Consider the following 13,448-nt stretch of genomic DNA (forward strand, 5'->3'; position numbering starts at 1 on the left):
TTTATTTTTAACTGTAAACATGAATTAGATACTTGGCACACATTAATGGTTTTAAAAACATCTCTTTGTAATGTAATCTGTCAGAGTGTCTTCATCACCATGCCAACTAGAAGGACTTTACTGTTCCCTCTGATAGGAAAGTTGAAAACAATGACTAAAAAGAAACCATATTTATTTACATCTTGTTTTCAAAGCGGTGGAGAGCAGGAAACAGTTTAAGTATATTACCTAGCAAGTCGTGAATGCAAAGATGTCAGACCTTGTTATGTACTTGTCTGTGCTGGTGGAAGAGAGATTACCCAGGACGCTGTTCCCTTAGCTGTCTTGGGCTCAAGCTCAGAGGCTGTGCCCCATACAACCGTGTCTACATCCGATTACATTAGTAAGTGCTGATGGGGCTTGTTACAAATCGGCCTTCCTCTGGCAAACATGCCCAAGACAGGATTTAACCGGCTCCTCTCCCAGGGTCTTTGTCTCCTTCTTGTTTATGCTATTGTTGTTTTTTTTTTTTTTTTTGGTGAGGAGATCAGCCCTGTGCTAACATCCGCCAATCCTCCTCTTTTTTTGCTGAGGAAGACTGGCCCTGGGCTAACATCCACGCCCATCGTCCTCCACTTTATGTGGGACACCACCACAGCATGGCGTACCAAGCAGTGTGTCCGTGCGCGCCGGGATCCCAACAGGCAAACCCCAGGCCGCCGCAGCGGAGCGGGTGCACTTAACCGCTTGCACCACCGGGCCGGCCCGCTATTGTTATTTTTGCTTTTCCTTTTCTTTGATGTTTTTTTTCCATTTTCTCTAGTTCTCTCCTTTCCAAGGGATGTCTGTCTCAGTCTTTCTCAAGGTCAGCCTTGTCACATGGACCTGACAGAAGCGAACTTCACTCTCCTTCCCCTAACAGCGGTCCTTCCCTGCTCACACTGAGTCTTGCTGCCACCTCTGCTGTCTCAGCCCCAGCTGATGGAGTGGCTTGCGTCTGTGTTCAGGATTGAGAGCTAGAGGTGCGATTCTGAGCACAGTGACTGGGAATGCAGAGAGCCTGTCCCACGGATTGCCTTGGTCTTCATCCGCCTCGGTCTTCATCCGCCTCTTCTGTCCAAGCTTGCTCTTTTCCCCCACATCTCCCCCTCTTCCCTAAAGAGAGTAATACTCTGTCTTTTGGACTTAACACTGCCACTAAGACAAGGTTTCAGAATTAAAATACATTCACCATCGTCAGGGAAAGTACAGGACACGGGGAAGGCTGAGACCCTCCTAACCTTTATTCACCATCTTCACTTTCCCCAACATTAGAAGTCACAGCATTTTCTAACAAAGATGATTTCTGAATCCTAGGCTAGGATCGCTTTTTACAGACTAATCATAGAACACAGCAGATAAAATTTACATGGAGCATTTGTGTCTATAAGTCCTGAGAAATTTGGGAAATTAAGAAGGTTTCCCCCCCTCCTTTCTTTCAGAAAGCATGTGAAAGCATTCTTTTCCTACTAAATGGATTTAGTCTAACTGCCTAATTCATTATGCTAAAACCATGAAGCAATTTCCTGTTCAAAGCCCAGCTCACAGGCTCTCTGTTGTCAAGTATTTGAATTTCAGATTAGAAATGTGTTCATTTGGATAGCTTGAAAGGAAGCTTTGTTGTCAGCTCGGCTTTATGTTCTGCCAGAAGCCAAATCCCTCCTCTTCAGCAGTCACCAGCAAAATACCAGACCTCAGCTCTGTACTCAATGTCTTGAAACAAACACAAACACCTCAGGCCTCTGTGGTCAAAGCAACGGTGAGAGGTTTACTTGCCCTAATAATACAATTCTCTCAGATGACCGTTTCTGACAGATAGGAGCAAATATTTAGGGTCTCCACTCTGCCCCCTCCCACTTTTACATCATCATCACATATCACAAATTTTAAAAAAAGACAGAGGAGACTTTCTGCCAGAATATCCTCTAAAGTAGCTTAGCTCTATTAGTAATGGTGCCATTTGTTACACTGCAGTGAACTGAACTGCGGGCTGCATTTTTGTCAACCTTTGACTTGTTACTAGCCGTCATTACACTGTGTACAACTGTCCCGTCCACTTGCAGTTACTTGTGACGTCTTCCCCTTATTGATCTTAGAAAAATATACAGAGCTGCTCAGAAAGTCAGAGGTCAGGCTTTTGAGCTGAAGAAATGACATGCAGGAGAAAAAAAATGCCCTGACACACCTAGAAGGAAAAAAGAAAATATACACTTGATTGGTTAATAATCACAGAAGTTCTGATACTGGGTAGAAATTCAGGCAACCATTTCTTGCACAAATTATTGCATTTTTGAACCCACAAGATTCTACATTATCACAGCTTTCTATTATGATTCCACTGTAAACAATCTAATTGTTATTAATCAATAAATATTTATTGAGGCTTCTTGTATCCAGTTATCAACATAGTCCTTGTCTCTGACATCACCATGCAGTATTTTTGGTTGTCATATTAATAACTAATATTTGCCTGGTGCTTAACAATTCACAGTGTTTTCATCAGCATTACCTCACTTGTTTGTATGCGGTCAGGTGAATCTTTTTTTTTTACAAATTTTTTTTAAATTGAGATATGATTGACATATAACATTATATTAGTTTCAGGTGTACAACATAATGATTCGATATTTGTATATATTGCAAAATGATCACAATGAGTCTAGTTAATATCCATAACCACACACAGTTACAAAAATCTTGTGTGTGATGAGAGCTTGTAAGATTTATTCTCTTAACAGCTCTCAAATATGCAATACAGCATTAACTATAGTCACCATGCTGTACATTACATCCTCATGACTTATAACTGGAAGTTTGTACCTTTGACTCCCTTCACCCATTTTTCCCACTCCCCAACTCCCACCTCTGGCAACCACCAATCTGTTCTCTGTATCTATGAGCTCGGTTTTTGTTTTTGTTTTTGTGTTGTTTTAGATTCCACATATAAGTGAGATCACACAGTATTTTTCTCTGACATACTCAGCATAATACCCTCAAGGTCTATCCATGTTGTCACAGATGGCAAGATTTCCTTCTTTTTTATGGCTGAATAATATTCCCTTGTGTGTATGTATATATACATATATACACCACATTTTCTTTATCCATCCATTGATAGACATTTAGGGTGTTTATATATCTTGGCTATTGGAAATAATGCTGCAGTGAACATGGGCGTGCATATAGCTTTCTGAGTTAGTGTTTTTATTTCCTTGGGATAAACACCCAGCAGTGGAACTGCAGGATCATAGAGTAGTTCTATTTTTAATTTTTTGAGGAACCCCCATACTGTTTTCCATAGTGGTTGCACCAATTTACGTTCCTACAAACAGTGCACAAGGGTTACCATTTCTCCACATCCTCACCAACACTTCTTGTCTTTTTGATGATAGCCATTCTAACAGGTATAAGGCGACATCTCATTGTGGTTTTGCTTTGCATTTCCCTGATGATTAGTGATGTTGAGCAGCTTTTCATGTACCTGTTGGCCCTCTGTATGAGCCCTCTGTATGTCTTCCTTGGAAAAATGTCTGTTTGGATCCTCTGCCCATTTTTATTTGGATTGTTTGGTTTTTTTTGCTATTGAGCTGTATGAGTTCTTTATATATATTGGATACTAACCTTTTATAAGAGAAATGATTTGCAAATATTTTCTCCCATTTGGTAGGTTGCATTTTCATTTTGTTGATGGTTTCCTTTGTTGTGCAAAAACTTTTTAGTTTGATATAGTCCCACTTGTTTATTTTTGCTTTTGTTGCCTTTGCTTTGGGTGTCAAATCCAAAAAAAATCATCTCTAAGACCAATGTCATGGAGCTTTTTCCCTGTTTTCTTCTAGGAGGTTTATGGTTTCAGTTCATACATTTCAATCTTTAATAAATTTCAAGTTAATGTTTGTGAGTGGTGTAAGATAGGGATCCAGTTTCCCCAGCACCGTTTATTGGAGACTATCTTTTCCCCATGAACATTTGAGTTCCCTTGTCAAATATTAGTTGACTATATAAGTAAGGGTTTATTTCTGGGTTCTCAATTCTGTTCCACTGGTCTATATGTCTGTCTTTTTGCCAGTACCATATTGTTTTGATTATTACAGCTTTGTAGTATAGGTTGAAATCAGGAAGTATGACATCTCCAGCTTTATTTTTCTTTCTCAGGATTGCTTTGGCTATTCAGGTTCTTTATGGTTTTATACAAATTTTAGGATTCTTTTTTTTAGTTCTGTAAAAAATGCCATGGAATTTTGATAAGGATTCCGTTGAATCTCTAGATGGCTTTGAGTAGTATGGGCATCTTAACAATTTTAATTCTTCCAATCCATGAATGTAAGATATCTTTCCGTATATTTGTGTCGTCTTCAATTTCTTTCATTAACGTCTTATAATTTTCAGCGTATACAAGTCTTTCACCTCCTTGGTTTAATTTATTCCTAGGTATTTTATTGTTTTTGATGCAAGTATAAATGGGATTATTTTCTTAATTTCTTTTGCTCCTAGTTCATTGTTAGTGTATAGAAATGCAACTGATTTTTGTATGTTGGTTTTGTACCTGCAACTTCAGAGCATTTGTTTATTAGTTCTAACAGTTTTTTGGTGGAGTCTTCAGGATTTCTATATATAAGATCATGCCATCTGCAAACAAAGACAATTTTACTTCTTTTCTGATTTAGATGCCTTTTTTGTCTTTTTCTTGCCTGATTGGTCTGGCTAGGACTTCCAGTTGACTGAAATGTTGAGTAGGAATCTATGTTGAGTAGGAGTGGTGTGAGTGAGCATCCCTGTCTTGTTCCTAATCTTAGAGGAAAACTTTCAACCTTTCACCATTGAGTCTGATGTTATCTGTGGGCCTGTCATATATAACTTTTTTCTGTTGAGATATGTTCCTTCTATACCTAATTTGCTGAGAATTTTTATCAGGAATGGAGGTGGAATTTTGTCAAATGCTTTTTCTGCATCCATTGAGATGATCATATGATTTTTACCCTTCATCCTGTTGATGTAGTATATCATTGATTGATTTGCAGATGTTGAACCATCCTTGCACCCCTGGAATAAATAACACTTGATCTTGGTGTATGATTCTTTTAATGTATTGTTGAATTTGGTTTGCTAATATTTTGTTGAGGATTTTTGCATCTATATTCATCCAGGATATTGGCCTGTAATTTTATTTTCTTGTGGCATCCTTGTCTGGTTTTGGTAAGGGCAAAGCTGACTTCATAAAATGAGTTTGGGAGTATTCTCCCCTCTTTGATCATTTGGAAGAGTTTGAGAAGGAGTGATATTCATTCTTCTCTGAATGTTTGGTAGATCTCACCAGTGAAGCTGTCTGGTCCTCAACATTTGTTTGTTGAGAGGTTTTTGATTGCTGATTCAATCTCCTTAGTAGTAATAGGTCTATTCAGAATTTTTTTCTTCATGATTCATTTTGGGTAGGTTGTATGTTTCTAGGAATTTATCCATTTCTTCTAGATTGTCCAGTTTGTTGGCATATAATTGTTCACAGTAGTCTCTTACGATCCTTTATATTTCTTTGATATCAGTTGTAACATCAACTCTTTCATTTCTGATTTTCTTTGAGGCTCTCTTTTGTTCTTGGTGAGTCTTGTTAAAGGGTTGTAAATTTTATCTGTTCAAAAAACCAGCTCTTAAGTTTCATTGATCTTTTCTGTTGTCTTTTTAGTCTTTATTTCATTTATTTCCACTCTTATCTTTATTATTTCCTTCCTTCTACTACTTTTGGGCTTTGTTTTTTTGTTCTAGTTCCTTGAGGTATAAAGTTAGGTTTTGAGATTTTTCTTATTTCTTATTGTAGACATTTATCACTATGAACTTCCCTCTTAGATCTGATTTTGCTGCATTCTATAAGTTTTGGCATGCTGTATTTTCATTTGTTTTAAGGTATTTTTTGCTTTCTCTTTTGATTCCTCTATTGGCCCATTGATTGTTCAGTGGCATGTTGTTTTCTTACTGCATTTGAGAATTTTCAGGTTTTTCTTCTTTTGATTTCTAATTTCATACCATTGCGGTCAGAGAAGATACTTGATATGATTTCAATCTTCTTAAATTTAGTAAGATTTATTTTGTAGCATAAGATATGATCTATCTTGGAGAATGTTCCATGTGCATTTGAGAAGAATGTATATTCTGCTGCTTTTCGATGGAATGTTCTATAAAAGTCTATTAAGTCTATCTGGTCTAATGTATAGTTTAAGACCTGTGTTTCCCTATTGATCTTCTGTCTGGACGATCTATCCACTGATGTAAGTGGAGTATTAAAGTTCTCTACTATTATTGTATTGCTGTCTATTTCTCCTTTTAGCTCTGTTAATATTTGCTTTATATATTTAGGTGCTCCTATGTTGGGTGCATAAATATTAACAAATTAACAAAATATTAACAAATGTCCCCTTCTTTGATTGACTCTTTTATCATTATGTTATGTCTTTCTTTGACTCTTATTATAGCCTTTGTCTTCAAGTCTGTTTTGTCTGATGTAAGTACAACTACCCCAGCTTTCTTTTGGTTTCCATGTGCATAGAATATCTTTTTCCATCCTTTCACTTTCAGTCTGTGTGTCCTTACATCTGAAATGAGTCTCTTGTAGGCACCAGATAGATGGATCTTGTTTGTTTTTTCCCCCCATTCAGCCACTCTTTGGCTTTTGATTGGAGAATTTAGTCCATTTACATTTAAACTAATTAGTGATAGGTATGTACTTATTGCCAGTTTGTTAATTCTCTTGCTCTTTTCCTTTGTGATTTGATGATTTTCTTTAGTGGTATGCTTAGATTCCTTTCTCTTTATCTTTTGTGTATCCACTATAGGCTTTTGCTTTGTGGTTACCATAAGGCTTACATAAAACAATTTATATTTATAACAGTCTATTTTAAATTGATATTGTCGGGAGAGAGGGAGAATCTCCCCCTGCCCTTTTCCTTAAGGTCCTTATGGCTGGCCAAATAATTAACAAGACAGGTTAGCAGGAGTAAATAATACCAAGTTTAATAACATGTATACATGGGAGAAAGCAGGGACACTGCGTTTCTCAACACAATAGCAGAATTCTTGTCTTAAATACCATGTTCAGCCAATGACAAAGGAGGATGTTGGGAGTGGGGGGAGTCAGTTACAGGAGATTACCACTAAAGCACAGTAAACAAGAGTAATGTTATTATGCAGATTTAAGGCCTCACCTTCCACATTGATAAGTTTCTAGAAATGAGGTCATCCCCCCTCTTCCCAATACAGAGAGGGAGATACCTTTACAAATGGAGATTTCCCTTATAAATGTAAATGTCTGTCTGGCAACTCCTTGCAGGGCCATCCAGAGAATGTGACCAGAGACAGAACTTCTGATAAGATGGGCTTGTTGGTGCCTTTTCTATTCTAACATCTATTTTACATTATATTACAGCCATCAGATAGAAAATCTGTTCCAGGAAGGAGTTACTATGTCAAATTCTTTAGGCAGTTAGTGGGGGAGGTCAAATGTCCTCAGAGAAGACAACCAAGGTAAAGAGATAGATTTCAGGGTGGCCAAATCTTGATCTCCCACAATATCAACTTAAGTTTGAACACATTCTAAAGCTCAACAGTTTTTAATCTCTCCTCCCCATTTTATGTTTTTGATTCATAATTTACCTTCTTATCTTGTTTATCCCTTAACTAATTAACTAATTATTGTAGTTATAGTTTTTTTTTTACTACTTTTGTCTTTTAACCTTTATCCTAGCTTTACAAGTGATTAATCTACCACTTTTACAATATTAGATTATCTACCAGTGTGATATTCTTTCATGTTTTCCTCTTACAAATTAGTGCCCTTTCATTTCAGCTTAAAGTTCCTTTAACATTTCTTGTAAGGCCAATCTAGTGGTAATGAATTCCTTTTGCTTTTGTTTGGCTGGAAAACTCTTTATCTCTCTTTTAGTTTTTATTGACAACTTTGCCAGATACAGTATTCTTGGTGGGAGTTATTTTCTTTCAGCACTTTGAATTTATCATGCTACTCCCTTCTGGCCTGCAAAGTTTCTAATGAAAAATCTGTTGATAGTCTTATGGGGGTTCTCTTGTACATAACAAGTTGTTTTTCTCATGCTGCTTTTAAGAGTCTCTCCTTGTCTTTAAATTTTTAAACTTTATTTATAGTGTCTCTTGGTGTGGGTCTCTTTGGGTTCATCTTATTTGAAACTCTCTGGGCTTCCTGGATCTGGATGTTTGTTTCCTTTCCCAGATTAGGGAAGTTTTCAGCTTTTATTTCTTCAACTAAGTTTTCTGCCCCTTTGTCTCTCTCTTCTCACTCTGGGACCCCTATGATGCAAATGTTGGTCCGCTTCATGTTGTCCAATAAGTCCCTTAAGCTATATTCACTTTTTTTCATTTTTTTTTTTTTTGCTGCTCTGATTGGGTGAGTTCCACTTCTCTTTGAGTTCTTGATCCTTTTCTCTGCTTCATCTAGTCTGCTATTGAACCCTTCTAGTGTATTTTCAGATTTTCTGTCTCTTTGTTGAAGTTCGCACTGTGTTCATTCATTCTTCTCCCAAGTTCAGTGAGCTGCTTATCTCCATTTCATTATGGATTTTTTTCTGAGGTTTAATCTTATTCTTTCATTTGGAGCATATCCCTGTGTTTCCTCATTTTGATGGTATTGGTTTCTATGGATTAGATAAAAGAGCCACCTCTCCCAGTCTTGAAGGAGTGGCTTTATGTAGTTGATGAACCTTATCACTCAAACTTCCCTAGCTCTTGGTTGTCTCTCAAACCTTTGTGATTGTCCAAGCAGCTGATTTTATTTTTAGTGGCTCCCAGTAGTTGAGGGTGTGCCAAGACCTATCAGTGTCCTGGTGGGGAGGATCTCAGTCAGCACCTAGATTCATGCTGATTGGAAGCCAGACCCTCAGGCAGAAGCTGTTAAAGTATGTAAATATATACAGCATGGTAGGACTGCAAGTAAAAGCCCCACTGGCCACCAGAGCCAGGCGATCTATAGGTGTCTCCTAGGCAGCAGCTGCAAAAATCGGGGTGCCACACCAGTGTACAAGCTCCTTTCCAGGAGATACCAGTGATCTGGAGTGAGGCAGAGGGTGACACAAAGATGGCATCCACCAGCATTCATCCCTGGAGAGCCCCTAGTAGGTCCCTAGTTGTTTGCCAAACCAGAAGCCTGCTCCTCAAACGAAAGCACAAGACAAGCAAATAGGCTTCTTTCGCAGAAAGACTGGGGGTATATTTCAGTCTGACCTCTATGCAGTGTCCTGGGGGTAGTAGCCAGCCAAGAACTTTCTCTCCTTATTCTTTACTGTCCCATGGGACCCACAAATGCCAGCTCCCCTGGCCACCAGAGCCAGGCAATCAAGGGGCATTCCTCTGGGCAGCAGCCACAAAAGCTAGAGCACCAGACATACAAATCAGGGTATCAGACGTGTGTAAGCCCCACACCAGGAGATACTGGTGCTCTGGAGTGTGGTAGAGAGAGCACAAAGATAGCACCCACTCTCTGAGATCTATGGATAGGATTACAGTCTGCCCTTAGATGTGTGTTTATTTAGAAGCCTGTCTCTCAGGTTGCAGCTATGAAAATAATCTAATAGGCCTCTTTCATGGAAAGACTGGACATTTCTGTTTGCTGTCTCTTGCTGTCCCTGGGGGTAGTAGCCAGTTAAGAACTCTTCTTCATTTGTTTAAGTCCTGTGGGACCTGTGAGCATAGGTCTTGCAGGCCAACAAAGCCAGGCAACCTAGAGGCATCCCCTGGGTGGCATCCACAAAGATTAGGGTGCCAGAAAAGGGTAGAAGCTCCTCTCTGGGAGATAACAGTGAGCTGGAGTGAGGCAGAGTGAGAGCACAAATATGGTGTCCACTGGCCTCCATCCCCGGAGTGTATTTCTGTAGGTCCCTAGATGTGTGTTAAGTAGATGCCTGCCCCTCAGGCTGATGCTTTAACATAAGCAAATAAGCCTCTTTCACAGAAAGTCTAGGGGTTTTCCAGTCAGCTGCCTCTGCGCTGGGCTCTGGGGTGGGTGAGTCCATACGCAAGCCCTTTAAGAGTTTACTATAGTCTTGTGGGTCTCATGGATGCTAAGCCCTGTTGGCTTCCAAAGCTAGACATTTTGGGGCTTACCTCTTAGGTGCAGGTCTTAAAAGTTGTTGTGCCCAATTTGAGGTTCAAGTGCTTTGCTCCTCAGAGAGAAGCTCAGGGTTTTAAGTTCCCTCCTGATTGTGGATAACCATACGCAGGGGCGGGGTTTATGGTGAGATTGTGTCTCAGCCTCTCCACCGGCTTCAATGTGGGGTTTTTCTCATTTGACCATTGTGTAGCAGTCACTCAGTCAGGTTTGGGGTTGTTTTCAGAGGAAATTGTTCCAAATATAGCAGTAGATTTGGTGTGTCCATGGAAGGAGGTGAGTTCAGGATCTTCCTATGTCACGATCTTGAACCAGAAGCCTGTCAGATGATTCTTATCCATATTTGACAAGTGAGGACACTGGCCTGAATAGTTATATCACACAAGTAGAATTAAGTTGCAGAGGGAGGAGTTTCAAACATAAAACTTTGGCTCTAAATTTCCTGAATATTTTATTAAACCAATCTGATTTTGATATTATCTCGGTCCCTGAATAGGGAGGAGCTATCATCATATCCTCTCTGTGGTTTTCTTATTTTGAGGCCAAATATGGTGGAACATATAGACTTGCAGCCATTTGGCTCAGAGGATAGAATGACAGTGCTTCTAAGTAATTTTAGTATATCTATTGTTTTCAATTTGAAAATAGTAGTTGTATTAGTTTGTTAGGGCTACCATAACAGATGGCTTACACCACAGAAATTTATTTTCTCACATTCCTTTCAGGAATGTGGAAGTCTGAGATCAAAGGGTCAGAAAGATTGGTTTCTTCTGAGACCTTCCTCCTTGGCTTCTAGATGGCTGTCATCTCCCTGTGTCTTCACATGGTCTTCCCTGTGTGTGTCTGTGTCCTAATGTCTTCCTATAAGGACACCAGTTATATTGGATTAGAGCACACCCTTAGGACCTCATTTTAATTTCATTGTCTCTTTAAAGACCCTATCTCCAAATACAGTCAGTAATATTCTGGGATACTAGGGGTTAGGACTTCAATGTGTGAATTTTGGGAGGACATGATGCAGCCCATGATAGTAGTCTTTATGTGGATTTAAACTACAAACTAAATGAATTATGCCAGAGAAAAGTAGACCATTTGTCATGTCTACTTTTTGATAGAGAATAGTATCAATTTGCTGATCTATTGTGGAAATTGTCCAAGTCTTATTACAAAGAGAGGAACAGTAAAATTAGAGAGAAATTAAAGACAACTTAAGAGGTAGGATGGTTCTCAAGGAAATGCTATTGAAGGAAAGGAACCATCATCCTCAAAGGATGAGCCACTTCGTGGCCTTTGGTCTCATTATAAACCTTGGCCTACGTTATTCTGCTGGGTCCTTTCTGGAGCTTATTTATCTTCCTGAATTGGTAATTAAGCAACAGGATTTTTAAAAATTGTGATTCTGATTCAAATTATATTCTGATCCAAAAAATTGTATGCTGATCTGATATTATAATTTCATTCCGAGAGTAATCCCACAACCTGACACATTAATCATTTAAAGACAAAACGTCTCCAATACAGGAAAAACATGGTTCCTACCACAACACACAGCCACTTTCAGGCATATATGTTGTCATTTTTATTGAATTTTTATAAAGATTAAAAATAGATACATATTTTTTCTATCCTTCATTTTCTCACCTTTGTCCTATTTTTCCTTCCTGAGTTACTCTGATCTTAGTCTTTACAATTTTTCCTCCTGGTGCACTAGAATTAAATAAATTGACTGGTTTAACCTTTGCCAGCAGTAACATCTGAGGTCACATACGCTTCCTTGGTTCCCAAGGCTGACCAACAACGATGGCAGGTGCTGAGTTTATCGTGTCCCTCCCAGTCTTTGAGGCTTTCTGATTCACCACCTCTTCCAAGAACCCTTCACTCACAGTGCTGACCCACAATGGATTTACCTCCTGTAAATGTTGCATTTGTGAAATATCATTTTTATTTTCTATCACTGTTGATATTTAACCTTCCATGACTCTGTCATTCTTCTGCCACTGGATTGCTGCTCCCTTAAAAGTGGGCAACTTAAGTCTATCTCTGTACTCTTCATGACTAGCACAGTGGAACTTGTGAGTGTAACTAAGTTGCAAGTGGACATGAAAAGGCTAACTGGTCACCCATTTCAAGGGGGCTGTGCTACAGCTGGGGGATGAGAAGGAGCAGACAAGCATGTGCTGGAGGACCAACTTTCAAGGGTGATGACTAATCCGTCATTCTATCACCTGACCAAAAAAGGTCTTGTAAAGTTGTGGCTCTAGCCAGCCCTGACTTCCTTCTCTTTCCCTGTCCTTAGGGAGCTCACTGATACATTCCTGAAGGGTCTGCCAAGGACGGGATGATGGGAGCATTCAGGGAAGGCTTACAGCCACCTCTACATAAAGTCCTGCATTGTAACTATGGTGGATTCAACTTTGTCAACCTGGTTAATCTGGAACAACATTTCCTGGAATCCTGTTCCTTGTATGGCCCCAGGCTAAGCATTGGCATAAGTTTGGAGAGACAGAAGTGAAGAAGCAGCCATTACTCTCTGCAGGTGGTTAAATGTGGAGACCAACTAAGAGGGGCCAGGGTATGCCAGCTTGTCCTCACTCTCCCCAGCTTTGTGTCCAGCTCTTCCTCATGAATGGCAGTGCTGCCAACCAGCAGCAGCCCCAGGCTCACCACCACACATTTGGCTAAACACCTACAGAAGTAGTTGCCACCACAGGTGATGGCTTCCCATAAGCTCTTCCCCAGCTCCCCTTTATGGCCCTACCCTGGCAACTGGACATGCCTGCCCCACAGATTCCCCTGCAAGCTCTGACTTGCCCACCAGCCCCAGCGCTTCAGGAGAGCTGGTTGGTGACTTTCTCTGATCCTTCGTTTCTCCCTTCTGGATGCTTATTTCCCTAGTCTCTCTGACAATTGCATAAGGTCTCATTCCTGTAATGAATCTATTCCATAATACACTGTTTTGGCTTCCCCAAATGAGTGCTGATGGATTCAGTAACACACCTAATAAATGTGCCCGTTCTTGATGAGCTATGGCAGAGAATGTTGTGCTGTCTTAGTGAGTGACAGAGGTAGGAGAGATAGATAATTTTGATTCAGCTCTGTTCTTTCACCCCTTTGTTCCTTATGATGGGATGTACTGATTTGGGATAAAATCAACTGATGGAAGTCATAAGTGTTTTGGTGGCTACTAAAAGGCTTACCATTCATATGATTATAACAAGGATCAAAGCAGTGACTACTTTTCGACTTCCTCAGCCAACTAAAATAATGACTGTATAGAAGATTAATGACAAAATGTCCTCATTTGGAACAG

The sequence above is a fragment of the Ceratotherium simum genome, chromosome 4 (genome assembly GCF_057802395.1).
Source record: "Ceratotherium simum simum isolate JZ-2026a chromosome 4, ASM5780239v1, whole genome shotgun sequence".
NCBI classification, from domain to species: Eukaryota; Metazoa; Chordata; class Mammalia; order Perissodactyla; family Rhinocerotidae; genus Ceratotherium; species Ceratotherium simum.